This window comes from Podarcis vaucheri (assembly GCF_965113315.1).
Source record: "Podarcis vaucheri genome assembly, chromosome: 16".
NCBI lineage: Eukaryota > Metazoa > Chordata > Lepidosauria > Squamata > Lacertidae > Podarcis > Podarcis vaucheri.
Window position 1 is genome coordinate 29,086,200 of NC_138754.1, and position 12,638 is coordinate 29,098,837.

The 12,638-nt window shown below is 44.0% G+C and overlaps 1 long non-coding RNA gene across 1 annotated transcript; it reads left to right on the plus strand.

Moving 5' to 3' along the window:
• Positions 1 to 6,156: 6,156 nt before the first annotated feature.
• On the plus strand, positions 6,157 to 7,096 carry LOC309521198. Its single transcript, XR_014214554.1, has 2 exons — positions 6,157 to 6,632; positions 6,929 to 7,096. It is a non-coding gene; the product is annotated as an uncharacterized lncRNA (long non-coding RNA).
• The last annotated feature ends 5,542 nt before the right edge of the window (positions 7,097 to 12,638 follow it).

The window sequence follows — 12,638 nt, forward strand, 5'->3', positions numbered from 1 at the left end:
GTTATTCAAACCTGCATACAAAAATGTGTGTATTGGGATAAATTCATGCTAAAATGCTGGTGAATTTTCAAGAGGAGGTTTTTTATAATAATAAATTTTATAATAATAAAAAAAACAGCCTCAAATTGCTGGGGAGAACTGAACTGAAGATTGAAAACAATGAGAAACCCAAACTCACAAATTCTCCCATCCCTAATCCAGACTGAATCTTTGTCATAACAATATAAATTTAACTGAAGCCAGACCAAAACGTTCAAATCCCATCTTTCTATTTTACCCTTCTCCCCCACTCCCAAAGTTGAGGAATTTACTGTCAAAAGAATTGGGGTATCCCACCTCCTTTTCTTTGGGTGGGCCAATGAGATAAATGTCTGCAGCTCTCTTCTGTGGCTACTCTCAAACACTTGAACACATTCCTTTCCGTTGGATGGAATATGCATCAGAAAAGCAAATTTGAGTGATATCATTCTACCAAAGCAACATTAGAAAATGCAAATCCTGGATCATGCGGGCTGGATTATTTCTGCTGAGAAAGTCAAATTCTTTTATTCCATCCGTAACCCTTAGCATTTTAAAATAGAGTAAAGTTAAGGGATACCCTCCTTTATTTATTTTATTAGATTTATCTAATGCCCTTCATTTAAAAAAAAAATCTCAGGACAGTTTACAAACTTGAGAGGGGACAATCCTATGGAAAGATTCACTGGGACAAGCAGTTTAGGATGCAGTGGATCTCCAGCACAGCTGGCTGATTCCTGGCACAGCTGGGCTCAGACATCCTTAAGTCCCCAAACCTGGCTCAGCGTAACATCCTCATTCTAGCTCAACCAGAGCTAGGCTGACTGAGCTAAGACTGGTGAAAGTCCTCAAAATGGGACATTCTGGAGGCAGGAACAGAGGGAAGAGGACTTAGGCACTATCCTAAGCCAGGAAGGAAGAATCCACTCGTGCAAGGGGATGAGCGTATTCTATGATTTCTTCCTAATGCTCTTTGGATCCATAAAGTAATTCAGAGTGGCACAGTTGTGAGACATTCACCTGAAAAGTGATGTATGAAAGGCAGAGCACTGAGAAGTATGTAACAAGATGGACATGTTCTTAGATATTGGAGGTCTTTATGGATCAAGCTAGCATTAAGAGGAAATCAGAGGATGTGCTCAGCTCCCTGAAGGTACAACTTTTTCTTCCTGGTTGATCAGGAAGTTGTACCTTCAGGGAGCAGAGTACAACCTCTGATTTCCTCTTATTGCAAGCTTGATCCATAAAGTCTGGCTTGTTCTCTAGGCAATTCCACTCTCCACACGGCCTCCTTTCTCTTTGGAATAATAATAATAATAATAATAATAATAATAATAATAATAATAAAATTTATACCCCACCCATCTGGCTGGGTTTCCCCAGCCACTCTGTGCAGTTCCCAACAGAATATTAAAGACACAATGAAACACCAAACATTAAAAACCTCATTAAACAGGGCTGCCTTCAGATGTCTTCTAAAAGTCAGATAGTTGTTTATTTCCTTGACATCTGATGGAGGGCGTTCCACAGGGAATCCCTTTTGTATGCTGTCTTCTGATGGTAGCACCTCCATAACATTTAATACATGTCACTGATGCCATTTCTTTAGCAAGGAAACTCTCCCAGTTCCTGCAAGTTGTTTTCATTTCAAAAGAAAAAAGACTTTGGTGTGTGGGACAATATGGGGAGACATGTGTCCACAGGTGCATCGATGCTTTAATTTCCTTTAACAGAAGTGTAAACTTGAAAGGGAATGTAAGACATGTGGCAAGAACATCCATACTCTGATGTTTGCTGAAGGTGTTACAGTTTATTGATGCAACAGAAAATAATAACAAAAACTGTAGGTAGGTAGGTAGGTAGGAAGGAAGGAAGGAAGGAAGGAAGGAAGGAAGGAAGAAAGAAAGAAAGAAAGAAAGAAAGAAAGAAAGAAAGAAAGAAAGAAAGAAAGAAAGAACAGCCTGCAAGCCCACCCGGTCCAATATCATCTTCCCCTCTGTGGCCAATATTGGTGCCTCTTGCAAGTTGAGATGCAGGACATGAATGTAGGAAGCCCATATATTTTGTTCCCTATTATTATCTCCAAACCTGGAGTGATGCCAATTAGATACCACAGTCTTTATTAGTTAGCCAAGGGCCATAAATTCTTTTCTTTTTTTAATCATTAAAAGCATGATAAAAAAAATCAGCATATCACATCCACACTTCCATCTACAGCACAACAATGCAAACAGGAAATAGTCCTTTGCTCCATGTGATTGTCATTTGACCCTGGCCATCGGCTTTTTCTCCCCCCCCCCCACCCAACATTTATTTGCCCTAGATCAGCTGTTCTCAACCTGTGGGTCCCCAGATGTTGTTGGACTACAACTTCCATCATCCCAAGAGCTCTGGCCTTGCTTGCTAGGGGTGATGAGAGTTGTAGTTCAGCAACATCTGGGGACCCACAGGTTGAGAAAGGCTGCTCTAGATCATATTAACAGTCAATCGTATGGGATTTGGCCCATTCCTTTTTAGCAGGACTGCAACTAGGAACCTGGCTAGATCAAATATAATCTGATGATTCTAAGCTGTCAATCACAAGGACCAATATATTCTCTTCTCTCCAATCCCTGTTGCCCCCCAAACCATTTTATGATTAATTTCTGCTCACATTCACACTGTCCATTCAAAGCACCATGATACCACTTTCAATAGTCAAAGAATCCTGGGAGCAGTTAAGGGAGCTTAGAGTCAACAGCTTTCTCTGATTCAGAAGAAGCACAATCGCGTTCCCTGGGGACAATTTGGACCGCCTTTATTATAATCATTGTACATAGCTTCTGGAATCTCACATGCCCCTTTGGCATCTTGGCAGTTGTCAGGGAACTGCCATCGCAGTCAGGAGTAGAGGAAGGGCTCCCGGGCGATGCCGGAGAAGGTCTCAGCAGGAAAGGAGGGGACTCAGTGACCGGGGAAGGGAATCAGCGTTACACCAGGGAGAAAGGCAGGCGGAGGCGGGCTTCGGCGGGATGGCTCCAGGACTCTTCGCCAGAGACCAGCGGGGAGAGCATTGGTCCTCCACTGCCCACACCCACGCTGCGCAGAAGACTTCCACGCAGGGAGGCTAGGCGGAGACTATCCGTCAAGGAACTTTTATGTTGGAAGAAGTTCGGGAAACGCCCACTGACGGATCCTGCCAGTGACTGAGACAGACGCAGAATCAGGACTGTCCAGCCAGGGAAAGGTTTTTCCAGGCAAACCTCGCTGAGAGTGGCGGCAACTTACGCACAAGCAACCCCTAATTCCCATTACAGCAGTGAACTATTAGGAGATGCTCATCTCCTAGTAACTGTCAGGGCCTGGACAGAGGAGAAGTGGTGGAGACCGCTTCCCCATCCTGACCCTTCCAGGGAGGAGGAAGAAGAAGACAGTGTAGATTTACCACAGGGGTTTGAGGGAGGTCACAGCTCAGAGGCAGATGAAGGGGAAAGTTGGGAAATAATGGGAGAGGAGAAGGAGGAGGCAGAACCAGTTTGACAGCTGGCTGACATGCCTTAAATGTAGGAGAGCAAGAGGGCACATAGACAGCACCTATAAAAGGTAAAGGGTAAAGGGACCCCTGACCATTAGGTCAAGTCGTGGCCGACTCTGGGGTTGCGACGCTCATCTCGCTTTACTGGCCGAGGGAGCCGGCATACAGCTTCCGGGTCATGTGGCCAGCATGACTAAGCTGCTTCTGGTGAACCAGAGCAGCACATGGAAACGCCATTTACCTTCCCGCCGGAGCAGTACCTATTTATCTACTTGCACTTTGACGTGCTTTCGAATTGCTAGGTTGACAGGGGCAGGGACCGAGCAACGGGAGCTCACCCCGTCGCGGGGATTCGAATAGCTGACCTTCTGATCGGCAAGTCCTAGGCTCTGCGGTTTAACCCACAGCACCGCCCGCATCCTGGCAGCACCTATAGAAGTGACGAATAAGGAAGTGGGAGAAACGGGGGGGGGGGGAGAGAGATTCACTTGGGACAACACCATTGTCCAAGACCTGCACGGGGGTTTTCTGGATGCAAATAACATAGAAATGAGCACTGAACTTGTGCTGTTTTCCACGATTCCACCAACCTCCAGAAAGTTGCCCAGAAAGAAATGTGGTCCTATGATTGAAAAAGGTTCCCCATCCGTGATACAAGCAGTAGCTGTTAACTGCTCTCAGAGAATTAGGAGACAATGTGAATCAACTGGGGAAGCTAGTGTTCAAGAGCAATGTAGAAGCAGGAAGTTGATATAGTGGAAGGGTATACACTTTCATAGATTGTATTTCCACAAAATAACATCTCTGTGTGCCTTATCACTCTTTGACTCCTGACCCATTCTGACCTTGGTTGCATTGCGTTTCAGCTCAAGCCAAGAATCCCCCTGGCATATGCCTCTTCCTTTCATCATCTGAGGAGGTAGAAAACCAAGAGAAGGTCACCTTGCTGACTCACGTGGATGGTATTTATCCTGGCACGGTCTCTGTCATCTGGAAAGCCAATGACCAGAGCCAGCCTAGTCATTATACCTGAAGGAGCGTCTCCACCTCCATCGTTCTGCCCGGACACTGAGGTCCAGTGCTGAGGGCCTTTTGGTGGTTCCCTCGCTTAAAGAAGCCAAGTTACAGGGAACCAAGCAGAGGGCCTTCTCGGTAGTGGCACCCGCCCTGTGGAACGCCCTCACACCAGATGTCAAAGAGAAAAATAACTATCAAACTTTTAGAAGACATCTGAAGGCAGCCAGAGGGTCCAAAGGATTAGAAGACGAGTCCCCTCCACTCACAGCTCTTTCTATCCTCTCCTTCTCCCCCAGCTGAGTTTTTGCCCCATGGCAGCAGATAGTTTTGCTTTCTTCTCCCTTTGTGTTGGTGGAACATCCATAGCCACTCAGTAGGGTCACGGAGGGTGGCAAGGGGATGGAAGTCAGTGCACATCACCAGAGCCAGAGGGGCCCCGTCCCCACATACACGGTGGCCTCTCTGCTTTCATATGTAGGGGAAGTCCCTAACTCACAGAGGGTTTGAGACCCATCAGCTACCCTCAACCTGGCCAGTCGAAACCATTCCTCCAACATAGCCACTGCCACACCCTGACAGATTCTAGGAGCCACAGGTGAGAGCTGAGCGCAAGGTGGGGACTAAAGGTGGGCAAACAACCCCAGAAGGAGCATGATGTGTGTCCCACCAGAGGAACAGCCCCATACTGTGTGCCTGTGTATGGCATTCCATTTGAATTGTGGCATAAATATCTTTCAGGTAAACATCAATACACTTACGATACTCAGCGACTGGTCTATACTTATGGAGATCAACATTTCCCCAGACTGGCCATCAAATAAGTGCAACGTGCCCCAGTCACCTGTCAATTGCAAACAGAAGTTTGATAAGAGGGAGTAAATTCATGGAAGTGCAGTCCAGTCAAAGTTAAGCACTTTGCTGGGCCATTGATTCCAGTTGAAGAGGTAAGTGGTGGACATTTAAATATGTTTAATTTTGGCTGGATCACTGGTGCTACTGTCACCAGCTAGTGGCCACCGAGACCATATAAGACCAGTCCTTAAAAACCTACATTGGCTCCAAGCAGGTTTCCGAGGACAATTCAAAGTGTTGGTGCTGACTTTTAAAGCCCTAATCGGCCTTGGCCCAATACACCTGAAGGAGCGTCTCCACCCCCATCGTTCAGCCCGGACACTGAGGCCCAGTGCTGAGGGCCTTCTGGCGGTTCCCTCGCTGTGAGAAGTGAGGTTACAGGGAACCAGGCAGAGGGCCTTCTCGGTAGTGTTGCCTGCCCTGTGGAATGCCCTCCCATCAGATGTCAAAGCAATAAACAACTATCTGACTTTTAGAAGACATCTGAAGGCATCCCTGTTTAGGGAAGTTTTTTAATGTTTGATGTTTTATTGTGTTTTTAATATTCTGTTGGGGACCGCCCAGAGTGGATGGGGAAATATTACTATTATTACTATTATTATTATTATTATTATTATTATTATTATTATTATTATTTCATCTACTACTACTACTACTACTACTACCACTACCACTACCACTACTTGGCATTGTAGGTCACAATAGTCAGGTGCACATGAAACAAGAATACTTTTTGGTTTGACCTAGCCAAAGCTAAGAATAAGAACATAGGAAGAGCCCTGTTGGATCAGGCTAAAGGCCTATCTAGCCCAGAACTCACAGTGACCAACCAGATGCCTTCAGGAAGCCTACAAGCAATACCTGAGTGAAACAGCAGCTCTCCCCACCTACTGCTTTTACCAACTGGCATTCAAAGTCATACTGCCTCTGACTAGAGGTAAAAGACAGCCATTGTGGCTCGAGGTCAATAACTGCAGTGTTGAAAGTGAACATTTGAGATGATATGTCACCCTTTTCTTGAGCTCCAGATTTGATTAAGGTGGTTCACATTCTTACCGGGACAACATGCACAGAGAGAATTGATGGATTATGCCAAAATGGCCAAAATGACTGGAAGAATCAGAAATCAGGAAGACCAAATTTTTTATAAGGAACGGAGAAAAATTACAATTTGTCTTAAAAACCATTGTAAACAGCTAAAATCGTTAGTAGGATTGGAATAACACTTGTAGTTTAATGGTAAATTTTGGACATAATGGAGATGTAAAAGATTTGAATTACCGTATTTTTCGCTCCTCAAGACGCACCAGACCACAAGACGCACCTAGTTTTTGGAGGAGGAAAACAAGAAAAAAAATATTCTGTATCTCAGAAGCCAGAACAGCAAGAGGGATCGCTACGCAGTGAAAGCAGCAATCCCTCTTGCTGTTCTGGCTTCTGGGATAGCTGTGCAGCCTGCATTCGTTCCATAAGATGCACACACATTTCCCCTTACTTTTTAGGAGAGAAAAAGTGAGTCTTATAGAGCAAAAAATACGGTATTATAAAAGATGCGGGAGGAAATAACTAACAATAGGACCCACAAAGGGGAGAAGGGAAGTCCAGGAGATTATCTGGAATCTTGTTTTTATGTTGCATGTTGGATATGTGATTGTAAAACTTTAATCTGAAAAACCAAATAAATAAATTTATATTTTTTTCAAAACAACCATGCAGAGAGAGACAAGAGTAGCAGTAAGAAGAGTTCATTTTTTAAAAAAATCCAGCTCATTAAAGTTGATGTGGGAGATCCAAAGTTATACTCAGAGAAGATTTCTTGAAATTAGTTAAGTGGGTCTACCCTGAATGTGGCTTAGCTGAATATTGCCTGTTTAGCTATGATTGATTTTAATGGGAGAGCTTGCGCACACATTCGGATCTCTTCCACTGACAACAATGGAGGTCTGAATTGCTCAGGTTTGGCTGGGTCATGCCCCACATGTTTATTTTACAAAAGAGCCTACATGGGAAAGTAAACACCAAAAACAATGAGCTTTCAACAGAAGGAAAGGCATCTCTCTGCTTTACTCTTCTAGACTCGATACTGTTTGAGCCATCTATGAAATCTGAGGGTTGCTTACATTCATCTTGGGGACATTCCCCCTCTCTGCACCCCAGACATCTTTACTGAAAGTTCAAAAAGTACATAGTAGATAATTATATGTGCACTAAACACGATGAGACGTAAATAAAAGAGAGAGAAAGAAAAAGAGAAACAGCACCCGTGAAGAAGGGAAAATAAAGGGGGGAGGGGGGAACCCAAAACTGTATACTTTAAAGAGTTGTTATTGTACTTCAAAAGATTTTAACCTATTACAGTCTTTCTAAGAATGGCTCACAAATATCATTGAATTTGTCCATGGAGGAAGCGTCTCCACCCCCATCGTTCTACCTGGACACTGAGGTCCAGCACTGAGGGCCTTCTGGCGGTTCCCTCACTGCGAGAAGCCAAGTTACAGGGAACCAGGCAGAGGGCCTTCTCAGTAGTGGCGCCTTCCCTGTGGAACGCGCTCCCACCAGATGTCAAAGAGAACAACAACTACCAGACTTTTAGAAGACATCTGAAGGCAGCCCTGTTTAGGGAAGCTTTTAATGTTTGATGTATGATAGTATTTTAATATTTTTTTTGAAGCCGCCCAGAGTGGCTGGGGAAGCCCAGCCAGATGGGTGGGGTATAAATAATAAATTATTATTATTATTATTATTATTATTATTATTATTATTAGTCTGCATTTATATGCAAGTTGTTCATATGTTGCGAGTTTGTATAAGTCTTCAATCCAATCATAGAAGGGAGCCACATTTTTATTTTTCCAATTCATCAGTATCAGTCTTTTTGATGTGGTAAGTGCACAGAGCATCTTAAAAAAGCATCTTAAAAAGCAGAAACATCACCTTGCCAACAAAGGTCCGTATAGTTAAAACCATGGTTTTCCCAGTAGTGATGTATGGAAGTGAAAGCTGGACCATAAAAAAGGCTGATCGCCGAAGAATTGATGCTTTTGAATTATTGTGCTGGAGGAGACTCTTGAGAGTCCCATGGACTGCAAGAAGATCAAACCTATCCATTCTGAAGGAAATCATCCCTGAGTGCTCACTGGAAGGACCAATCCTGAAGCTGAGGTTCCAATACTTTGACCACCTCATGAGAAGAGAAGACTCCCTGGAAAAGACCCTGATGTTGGGAAAGATGGAGGGCACAAGGAGAAGGGGATGACAGAGGATGAGATGGTTGGACAGTGTTCTCGAAGCTACCAGCATGAGTTTGATCAAACTGCGGGAGGCAGTGGAAGACAGGAGTGCCTGGCGTGCTCTGGTCCAGGAGGTCACGAAGAGTGGGGCATGACTAAATGACTAAACAACAACAAACGACACAGACAGTCCACTCGTATTGTCCTTTTGTAAGTTTCTAAGTGCTGGGTATATAATTCAAGAAGACATTTTGCTCCTTAAATGCAAGGTTGTTCCGTACAGTTCCGTTGATAGTTTCAGTTACCTTTTGCCAAAAACTTTTCAGTAGAGGACAATGAAAAAACATATGTTTTAGAGAAGCATTATACCTGTTACATCTCCAGCAGTTAGATACCTTAGATAGCCCTTTTTAAAAACAAACGTAATGGGGTCCAGTATATTCTAAAACTTGGGGACATTAAAAATATGTGTGTGTATCAGGACTGTGTACGACCAATCCAGCCACGTAGACAAGAGACTACCAGCCCTTGGCTGCTGACGTGTCCTCACCTCCTGCTCCATCAGAAACCAGTTAATGACAGTTAACCGAAAAGGGGTTTCCGATTGCTCTGCGGAGGCAGCTGTGAGATGAACAAGCAGCTCAGAGCCCAGAAGAAAGACGTGGACAACAGGGACTGCAACTGAAAAATAATAATGGTCTTTCAGTTCCTAGAATAGCACTACGCATTTTGCAACCAAGAGATGAGACGAGTTAGCAGGAGGAAATGCGAGAGGGGCCCGGGCAACCAGCTGTAGGTTGAGAATGGAGGAAGAGACGGAGAGCAGCGGGGGTGGGGTAGATTTAGGCCCACCTCATCATTGCCTCCCCACAGGTGCCAGGCTGAGGTACTATGAGTGACGGCAGAGGGTGGGGGAGGATGACAAGGTCCATTGCTTTTGTTCCGCTCAGCCAAGCTCGTGTTATTGAAGCTCGCTGCTTGAATTCCATTAACGGAGCAGACAGCACAGACGCCAACGTTTCGTAGGCAGAAATAGCAATGTGCTCGCAATGCGCCGCTCCCCCAATGCACGCACACCTTTTTCATACTGGTTAGTGGCCTACATGGTCTTCTGTATCAACATATCCTCTAACTTGACTCTGATGGAAATAGGGATGTCCTATTCAACAACTACTACTACTATTACTTCTTCTTCTTCTTCTTCTTCTCATCCTTCTCCTCCTCCTCCTTTGGTGATCACTTGTAGCTAAGTAAGACTGTCTTCCATAAACATAGTTTTAAAAGTGAGCCCATAAGTGACTGTGGAGGCCAATTCTGGATCCACACGTCCTTCCACAGTAGGGACATAGGTTTCCTGGCAGGAATTGATCACGGTGAGGGTTTGCCAAGCGTGCCTTCCTCTTAGCACATTTCTCCCTTTCATCCTGAGCTTGAGCGTCTTCAAAGCCGATGACATCTTTGGTAAAGGCTGTTCTTCAATTGGAGCACCTGCAGGCAAGTGTTTCCCAATTGTTGGTGTTTATACAGTGGTGCCTCCCAAGACGAAAAGAATCCGTTCTGTGATTCTCTTCGTCTAGCAGTTTTTTCGTCTTGCGAAGCAAGCCCATTGACGGATTAGCGGGTTAGCACTATTAGCGCTATTAGCGGCTATTAGCGGCTTTTAGCGGCTTTTAGCGGTTTATCTGCTGATCGGATCAGCTGATAAGCGGCTTAGCGGCTTAGAAAAGGGGGGGAGGGGAAAAAACCAGCAGGAACTCGCAAGACATTGTCGTCTTGCAAAGCAAGCCCATAGGAAATTCGTTTTGCGAAGCACCACCAAAACGAAAAACTCTTTCGTCTAGCAAGTTTTCTGTCTTGTGAGGCATTCGTCTTGCGGGGCACCACTGTACTACATTTTTTAAAATTTGCCTTGAGAGAGTCTTTGAACCTCTTTTGTTGATCACCAGCATTACGCTTTCCATTTTTAAGTTCAGAATAGAGTAGTTGCTTTGAAAGACAATAATCAGGCATCCAAACGACATGACCAGTCCAACAAAGTTGTTGTTGAAGAATCATTGCTTCACCACTGGAGATCTTTGCTTTTTCAAGTACACTGGCATTAGTTCACCTGTCTTCCCAGGTTATGTGTAAAAATTTTCATAAACACCATTGATGGACTCTTTCGAGGAGTTGGAGATGGCATTTATAAGTGGTCCATGTTTCACAAGCATACAGTAAAGGGGAAAACAGTGGAGTGAGGCCTTCATGCCCTGCTTGTGAGTTTTCCAGAGGCATCCTGTTGGTCACTGTCAGTGGGCTTTTAGTACAATGCAGCAGGACTTTTCTTCTGCTCCCAGTTACTGGGGAAGAGGGAATAATAATAATAATAATAATAATAATAATAATAATAATAATACTTTATTTTTATTAATACCCCAATCATCGTCTGGCTGGGTTTCCCCAGTCACTCTGGGCGGCTCCCAACAGAATATTAAAAACACGATAAACATGTGGCGTTCCACAGGCTGCCTGGCTCCCTGTAACCTCACTTCTCGTGAGGGAACCTCCAGAAGGTGTCCAGGCAGAACGATGGGGGTGGAGACGCTCCTTCAGAATCTGAGTGAAACAGTGGTCTCCCCACCTTTGATTCCCAGAATCTGGTATTCAGATGCACAAAACATACATACCTCCAAAAGCAGATGCTCCAAAAGCTGGCTATTATTATTATTATTATTATTATTATTTGTATACCCGCGGGTCTCAGGGTGTTTCTCAACACAAAATCACAATATAGAAACACAAAATACATAATAAAAACAAAAACAAGGGCAACCCAATGATCCCTCCTTCCCCAACACATTTTATTTTATTTTTATTTTTTTAAACAGGAAATTTATTTTTTTTATTTTTTATTTTAAAAATAAATTTTATTTCCGATATACACTCTTTTAAAATCACAAACTTACCAAAAAGAAAAAACACAAAAAATAAACAAATATAAACAGTAAAACATCAAGACGTAAATACATTTCTCCAAAAGTACTAATTATCATATCGTCATTCTGACTTCCCTCCACCACGATTTAAGCTATATCACATTAATAACCTTCTTGCAGTTCCTTCTTTCAACTTTTGTCTTTACTTCACAGATTCTATAGTTTCCCCAACACATTTTAAAAGGGCATTAGATGTCAATCAGCATTTTTGCCTGGTGTCTAAAGGTGTACAATGAAGGCGCCAGGCGAGCCTCCCTGGGGAGAGCATTCCACAAATTGGGAGCCACTGCAGAAAAGGCCCATTCCCGTGTTCCCACCCTCTGGACCTCTTGTGGAGGAAACACATGAAGAAGGGCCTCAGAACATGATCTCAGGTGAATAAGGAGAGAGGCAGTCCTTGAGGTTTTGTGGCCCTGAGCAATTATTTATTAATAATAACAATAGAAAGCCCTCTATGAATTTGTCTAATCCCCTTTGAAAGAGATAGGTAACATCCCCACAACATGGCCAAAGTAAGCTGCATGACAGAACATTTGCTGGAAGAGTCAGCACATGTTGGAGGGTATGGAGTTATGTGACCCCCAAGTCAAGGAGATAAGTAACTAAACAACCTTTAGAAGACACCTGAAGGCAGCCCTGTATATGGAAGTTTTTAAAAATGTTTTATTACATTTTGATATATGTTGGAAGCTGCCCACATTGCTTAGAACAACCCAGTCAGATGGACAGGGTACCACTACTGCTATCTCCAACTCCCCGAAAGATGCCATCAATGGTGTCTCAGAAAATTTCTACACATCACCTGGGAAGACCAAGCCAGGTAAACTGCACTCTTGCTAGTTATTGGAAGGAGGCTCCAACCCATCACCCCAGCCCATACTGTGAGCAGGTGAACCTAGGACAATCCTTCATGAAACTGACAAAGTGGACTCTAGGCCACAGAAGCTTAGGTCACACTAAATTTAGCTCTGAGTTGCTGCAGGGCTTGTGGTTGTTTGCGATTATGGTTGGTTAATCGATACCTTGCTTACA